Below are 8,014 nucleotides of genomic sequence, written 5' to 3'. Positions count from 1 at the left end.
CATTTTTAGCTAACAAAAAGTTTTTATTTGCCAGAAAATTGCCGTAAAAGTACGTTGACTGTCAGTTTTGTTGGACCGTGTGTACTATGCTTAATAGAGATAGTTCGATAAAAAACCTTTACCTATGGACATAATTCGATAACAAACTTTTTCCTTTAGAAGAACATCGATAAGAAATTTTTCCTATTAACAAATTAGTTAAGTAGTTATGCATTGGGAAAAATTTGGTTTTGTTTGCAAGTGAAGTTGCTAGAGTTTAGGTAGTACCAAAGAAATTCTCGATCAGAGTGTTTCTTTGCGCACGTATCTATTTGAGCTAGCAATTGACACTTGGGTATAAAAAGTTTCTTGTTGAAAAACAAGAAATAAGTCCCGGGCCACACTAGAGTAATTTCACTGAAATTTTGACATGAAATTATGCGTCTCTAGATCGAGTTCCATAGTAGAGTAAAATCATGAAATTGCTGTAGTGGGGAATTCGACCTAAGAACACCTAATTTCATGAAATTTTTTTATGAAATTCACTCTAGTGTGGACCGGGACTAAGGAAACTGATGAAGATCTGTGGCGAGATCTGAAACTATAGTATTCCCTGCCTTACCCCTTGGTAAACACCGCCAATTTTTTCCCACTAATAAATTAAAGTTGTTTTAATAAAATATTAAAACAACGACTATGGGATTAAGCCTGACTATTCTGAAAAACAAAATAGTTAAAAAACTAATTTTTTCATACAGAAATATTTCGATGACAAACATTAATCAATCAATATCAAAATTTTTCCTATGGAAATAGTTCGATAACAAATATTTTCTATTAAAAGTTTTTTTTTCCAAAAGGAATAGTTCGATAACAAACTTTTTCTTATAGAAATGTATCGATAACAAATTTTACTATAAAAGTAGTTCGATAACAATTTTTTTTCCTTTAGAGTATCATCGATAGCAAACTTTTTCCTATTAAAATAGTTCGGTAACTAACTTGTTCCAATAGAAATAGTTCGATAACAAACTTCTTCTTATAGAAATATTTCGATAATAAACCTTTCCTATACAAATAGCTCGATAACAAACTTTTCCAATACAATTTATTCGATAACAAGCTTTTTGCTATTAAAAATATATCCGTAAATGTTTTCCATATAAGTAGTTCGATAACAAATTTTTTCCTATAGAAATAGTTCGATCATCGATAACAAAAATTTTTATATAGATATAGATAGAAATAGTTCGATAACAAACTTCTTCTTTGAAAAATATTTCGATAACAAACTTCTTCTTTGAAAAATATTTCGATAACACGCTTTTTCTTATAGAAATATATCGACAACAATTTTTCATATAAACGTAGTTCGAAAACAATTGTTTTCCTATAGAAATAGTTCGATAACAATCTTTTTCCTTTGGAATAACATCGATGACAAACCTTTTCCTATTAAAATAGTTCGATAACAAACATTTTCTATGAGAAAAAGTTCGATAACAAACCTCTTCGTATAGAAATGCTTAGATTTTTCAATGGAATTTGTTCGATAACAAGCTTTTTTTATAGAAATGTATCGATATTAAATTTTACTATAAAATTAGTTTGGTAACAATTTCTTTCGAATAGAATTTTTTAACACAGCGATAACAAACTTTTTTCCTATTTAAATAGTTTGATAACAAACTTTTTCCAATATAAATATTTCGATAACAAACTTCTTATAGAAATATTCTGATAACAAACTATTTCCTATAGAAATTGTTCGATAACAAGCTTTTCCCTATAGGAATAAAAAAATTTTTCCTAAAAAAGTAGTTAAATAAGAAACATTTTTTAATAGAAATAGTTGTTCTGTTCCAGAACCTGCAAGAAGCTACTATTTTTTTACTACGATAACATTTTTTCCTTTATGTTATCTGAAAAAATAGTAAAAATTATTGAATTCTTGCAATTCTGGAACAGACCAAGTTTGATACTAAACTTTTTCCTATAGATATAGTTCGATAACAAACAGTTTCCTATGGAACTGTTTTCTAATGAAATAGTTCTGTAGGGAACTGTTTCCTATATAAATAGTTATATAAAAACTCGATAACTCGATAACAAACTTTATCCTATACAAATAGTTCGATAACAAAAATGTTCCTATAGAAATAGATCGATACCAAACATTTTCCTATGGAAATAGTTCGATAACAAACTATTTTCTAATGAAATAGTTCTATAAGGAACTGTTTCCTATATAAATAGTTCGATAACAAACTTTTTTCTATAGAAGAAGATCGATAACAAATTTTGCCTATAAAAATAGTTCGACAACAATATTTTTCCTATAGAAGAATATCGACAACAATATTTTGCCTATAGAAATATTTCGAAATATTTCAGTGCGTTTTGTAAACATTTTTTTCTCTGCAAAGAGGAAAGTGATGAAGTTAAGCCAATGGGGGAAACTCCAGACTTAAGAGCAGTACACATTGTCAGTTTTGAATGTCGATATTTCGCAGCTATCGATAACTGTCCAACCGTCCAGCAACCACAAAACATTTTGTGGTTGCATGATGACTGACAAAAATGAACGGCCACACTAGCAAGCACCAACAAAGCTGTCATTCAAAACTGGCAATGTGTACTCAGCTTTAGCAATCATATTTCGATAACAATTTTCTTTCTTATAAAAATAGTTGATAACAAACATTTTCCTATAGAAATAGTTCGATAACAAACATTTGTCTATAGAAATAATTCCAGAACAAACTTCTTCCTATACAAATAGTTCGATAACAAACTTTTTTCCATATAAAAACCTCGATAACAAACTTTTCCCCATAGAAATAGTTCGATAGCTATGTTTTTCGTATAGGAATTGTTCGATAACATACATTTTCCTATAAAAATAGTTCGATAAAAAACGTTTTCCTATAGAAAAACTTCGATTGCAAACTTTTTCATATGAATAGGCTCGATAACAAAGTTTTCCAATGGAAATAGAAAATAGTTTTTTATAGAAATAATTCGATAACAAACATTTTCCTATAGAAGCAATGCAATAACAAACATGTAACTTTAAGTGGGGTACACACGATCAGTTTTGACCGTCAGTTTTGCTCAAATTATCGGTTGCTTGCCAATTTGGCGCTAATTTTTAGCGGGGTACACACGATCAGTTTTGACTGTCGATTTTTCGGAATTATCGATAACTGTCCAACCGTCACGCAACCACAAAATATTTTGTGGTTGCATGATGACTGACAAAAGTGAACGGCCACACTGGCAATCAATCGATTATTTGAGCAAAACTGACAGTCAAAACTGATCGTGTGTACTCCACCTTTGTCAGTCATCAGGCAACCACAAAATACTTTGTAGTTGCTGGTCGGTTGGACAGTTATCGATAATTCCGAAAAACTGTGCTCGGCGAATCCAACTCAGCACAAAAAAGATCATCTCGATACTCGTATTTGAATTTTTACAGTGATTTTTTATACAAAAATACTGGTTGTCCGAAATTGCAATATCTTAACGGTTAGGGATAATGAAAAAATTTAACGACGCAAGTTGGCACAAATCGATTAGTATTCAGCACAACCTTTGTTTTTCGAAATTCGAAAATTGCAATTCTGTCATATTTTCGAAAATAACGGGTTTTTAATGGTATGAGACATCAAAAAAATTTTTGCGGTACGAATGAGCACAATTCAACACAACTTAAATTTTTTCGAAATTCGAAAATTGCAATTCTGTCAAAATTTTTTCGAACAAAATTTTTTGTTGAATATCTATATATATTTTTTCGGCAGAAACCTATCCCAATTCATCTTTTTTCGAAATTCGAATATTGCAAATCCATCGGATACCACATAGAAAACGATCTGCACTTTTTCCTTAAATATGTACATGCTCTGTTCAAGAACCTCCAAGAATCTAAAATTTTTTACTAAGATAACAATTTTTCCTTTGGAAAAAAGTAAAAGTTAGTAGATTCTTGCAGTTTTGGAGCTCACCAAAATTGTAAAAGCCAATGATGTAGTAAAAACCCACCATCTCAATCAGATCTATCCTCGAAACACTGTTCAGCTTCTCCGGTTAATTTTTTTATTGTCTATAAACTACCAGACGTGACAGCAACAGACTTTCATCGCTTACAGACATTGTGGATTCCATTGTGGAGGGACAAACACACGCAGACAGACGAAAAATCAACCAACCATCTATCGATTGTAAGCGTTCTCATGTCATTCTTTGATTGGGAATTTCTCGTCGTCTTTTTTTTCGTTAGCGCCGAAATGATTTTCATTCGGTTTTCAGTTTCTTGGGCTAGGTTAGGGATTTCTAATTTAATTCACCGCATTCCACATAAAGTTGGCGTATCGCAGAACGCACCCAAAGGTCATGCACTTCATGATGAGCCTTAGTTGCGTTTCAAAGTGTCAATAAAAAAAGACAGAGACAGAGAAAGAAATGCCAACAAACTCAAGACAATGAATGACATTTGATGATTTGTCATCATTGCTGCCGCCATCATCGTTGTCACAAAAAGAAGGTTACTTTCGGAAAACGAAAATTCTGATTGGAATGTTGGTTGCCTCATTCGCTTTGTGGAGGAGCATGCCGGGCAAAGTTTAACCGAGGTCAATAATTATGCACTTGACGAGGTTACATTGAACTCTGCTAACGAGGGGAAACGGGGATTTGGTTGTTCATTTTATTAACAAATTATTTGAAGAGAAAGGTCAGTGCACCAAGTAAGGACGATGATTAGCAAAAGGTCGATATATTTTTATTAAAGTCGTAACAAAGTAAGTTCAATCGTCCAAGTATAGCACTTAAAAGACTTAGAGAGGAAGAAGGGAAAATGTGGGGTTATGGTACTTCAATCGTATGCAGGAAGAGGTAGAGATCACATAAAGAAATGTGGGCAGAAAGATGGACATCGTCGAAGATGATACGATTTCTTATATGGCAAACCATAAAATTTGTTACCCTGAAAAGCGAAAGCTTTTAGACCAATAGATGGCCACTGGGTCTTCTCCTAGAATACCAAGAGGTTATTCTTATAGAAGACACCCACTGAAAGTCCTGTAGGCCTTCTCAAAGACGACAAGAAGTTCTTCTCATAGAAAATCACAAGATTTTCACAGAATAGAAGATCAGAAGATCTTCTCACAGAAAACAAGAAGATCTTATCATCGAATACCAGTAGGTCTTCTATGAGAAGGCCTTCTGTCCTTCTATGAGACGACCTCTTGGTTTTCTATTAGGAGACCTTCTATGAGAAGACTTTCCGATCTTCTATCAGAAGACCTTCTATAGCAAATACTCTATAAAAGCACCCTCTCTTTCAGGAAGGGTCTATAGAACCGGGAAAAGGGGTGCTTCAAAAAATCCATTTTGAAAATATAGGTGCTTCTATAAACCCACTCTGAAATATCGGGTGCTTCTAAAGACACTTCCTGAAAGTAGGGGTGTTTCTATAGACCCTTCCTAAAAGAAAGGGTGCTTCTATAGACCCTTCCTGGAAGAAAGGGTGCTTTTATGGACCCTTCCTGAAAGAAAGGGTGCTTCTATAGACCCTTCCTGAAAGAAAGGGTGCTTCTATAGACCCTTCCTGAAAGAAAGGGTGCTTCTATAGACCCTATAAACCCTGCCTGAAAAAAAGGGTGCTACTATAGACCCTGCCTGGAAGAAAGGGTGCTTCTATGGACCCTTCCTGAAAGAAAGGGTGCTTCTATAGACCCTTTCTGCAAGAAAGGGTGCTTCTATGGACCCCTCCTGAAAGAAAGGGTGCTTCTATAGACCCTTCCTGAAAGAAAGGGTGCTTCTATAGACCCTTCCTGAAAGAAAGGGTGCTTCTATAGACCCTTCCTGAAAGAAAGGGTGCTTCTATAGACCCTTCCTGAAAGAAAGGGTGCTTCTATAGACCCTTCCTGAAAGAAAGGGTGCTTCTATAGACCCTATAAACCCTGCCTGAAAAAGAGGGTGCTACTATAGACCCTGCCTGGAAGAAAGGGTGCTTCTATAAACCCTTCCTGAAAGAAAGGGTGCTTCTATAGACCCTTTCTGCAAGAAAGGGTGCTTCTATGGACCCTTCCTGAAAGAAAGGGTGCTTCTATAGACCCTTCCTGAAAGAAAGGGTGCTTCTATAGACCCTTCCTGAAGGAAAGGGTGCTTCTATAGACCCTTCCTGAAAGAAAGGGTGCTTCTATAGACCCTTCCTGAAAGAAAGGGTGCTTCTATAGACCCTTCCTGAAAGAAAGGGTGCTTCTATAGACCCTTCCTGAAAGAAAGGGTGCTTCTATAGACCCTTCCTGAAAGAAAGGGTGCTTCTATAGACCCTTCCTGAAAGAAAGGGTGCTTCTATAGACCCTTCCTGAAAGAAAGGGTGCTTCTATAGACCCTTCCTGAAAGAAAGGGTGCTTCTATAGACCCTTCCTGAAATTAAGGGTACTTCCTGAAAGAAAGGGTACTTCTCTAGACCCTTCCTGAAATTAAGGGTACTTCCTGATAGAAAGGGTCCTTCTATGGACCCTTCCTGAAAGAAAGGGTGCTTCTATAGACGCTGGTGAAAAAATTGTGCTTCTATAGACCCTCCCTGAAAAAAAGGGTGCTTCTATAGACCCTTCCTGAAAGAAAGGGTGCTTCTATAGACCCTTCCTGAAAGAAAGGGTGCTTCTATAGACCCTACCTGAAAGAAAGGGTGCTTCTATAGACCCTACCTGAAAGAAAGGGTGCTTCTATAAAACCTTCCTGAACGAAATAGTGCTTATATAAAACCTTCCTGAACGAAATAGTGCTTCTATAGACCCTTCCTGAAAGAAAGGGTACTTCTCTAGACGCTTCCCGATAGAAAGGCTCCTTCTATGGACCCTTCCTGAAAGAAAGGGTGCTTCTATAGCCGCTGCTGAAAAAATTGTGCTTCTATGGTCCTTTCCGGAAAGAAATGGTGCTTCTATAGACCCTTCCTAAACGAAATGGTGCTCTATGAACCCTTCCTGAAAAAAGGATGCTTCTATAGACCCTTCCTGAAAGAAAAAGGTGCTTCTATAGACCCTTCCTAAAAGAAAGGGTGCTCCTATAGACCATTGCTATAGTGCTTCTATAGACCCTTCCTGAAAGAAAGGGTGCTTCTATGGACCATTCCTGAAAGAAAGGGTGCTCCTGTGGGCCCTTCCTGAAAGAAAGGGTGCTTCTATAAACCCTTCCTGAACGAAATGGTGCTTCTATAAACCCTTCTTAAACGAAATGGTGCTTCTATAGACCCTTCCTGAAAGAAAGAATGCTTTTATAGACCATTCTGAAAGAAAGGTTGCTTCTATGGACCATTCCTGAAATTATGGGTGCTTCTCTAGACCCTTCCTGAAAGAAACGATGCTTCTATGGACCCTTCCTGAAATTATGGGTGCTTCTCTAGACCCTTCCTTAAAGAAAGGGTGCTTCTATGGACCATTCCTGAAATTAAGGGTCCTTCTCTAGACCCTTCCTGAAAGAAAAGGTGCTTCTATGGACCATTCCTGAAAGAGAGGGTGCTTCTATAGACCCTTCCTGAAAGAAAGGGTGCTTCCTTAAACCCTTCCTGAAAGAAAGGGCGCTTCCATAAACCCTTCCTGAAAGAAAGGGTGCTTCCATAAACCCATCCTGAAAGAAAGGGTGCTTCTCTAGAGCCTTCCTGAAAGAAAGGGTGCTTCTCTAGAGCCTTCCTGAAAGAAAGGGTGCTTCTCTAGAGCCTTCCTGAAAGAAAGGGTGCTTCTCTAGAGCCTTCCTGAAAGAAAGGGTGCTTCTCTAGAGCCTTCCTGAAAGAAAGGGTGCTTCTATGGATCCTTCCTGAAAGAAAGGGTACTTCCTGAAAGAAAGGGTACTTCCTGAAAGAAAGGGTACTTCTCTAGACCCTTCCTGAAAGAAAGAGTACTTCTCTAGACGCTTCCTGATAGAAAGGGTCCTTCTATGGACCCTTCTATAGACGCTTCCTGATAGAAAGTGTCCTTCTATGGACCCTTCTATAGACGCTGCTGAAAAAATTGTGCTTCTATGG

This window comes from Musca autumnalis, unplaced genomic scaffold (assembly GCF_047663935.1).
Source record: "Musca autumnalis isolate F117 unplaced genomic scaffold, ASM4766393v1 scaffold_2, whole genome shotgun sequence".
NCBI classification, from domain to species: domain Eukaryota; kingdom Metazoa; phylum Arthropoda; class Insecta; order Diptera; family Muscidae; genus Musca; species Musca autumnalis.
Note: the sequence above shows the minus strand (reverse complement) of the source record.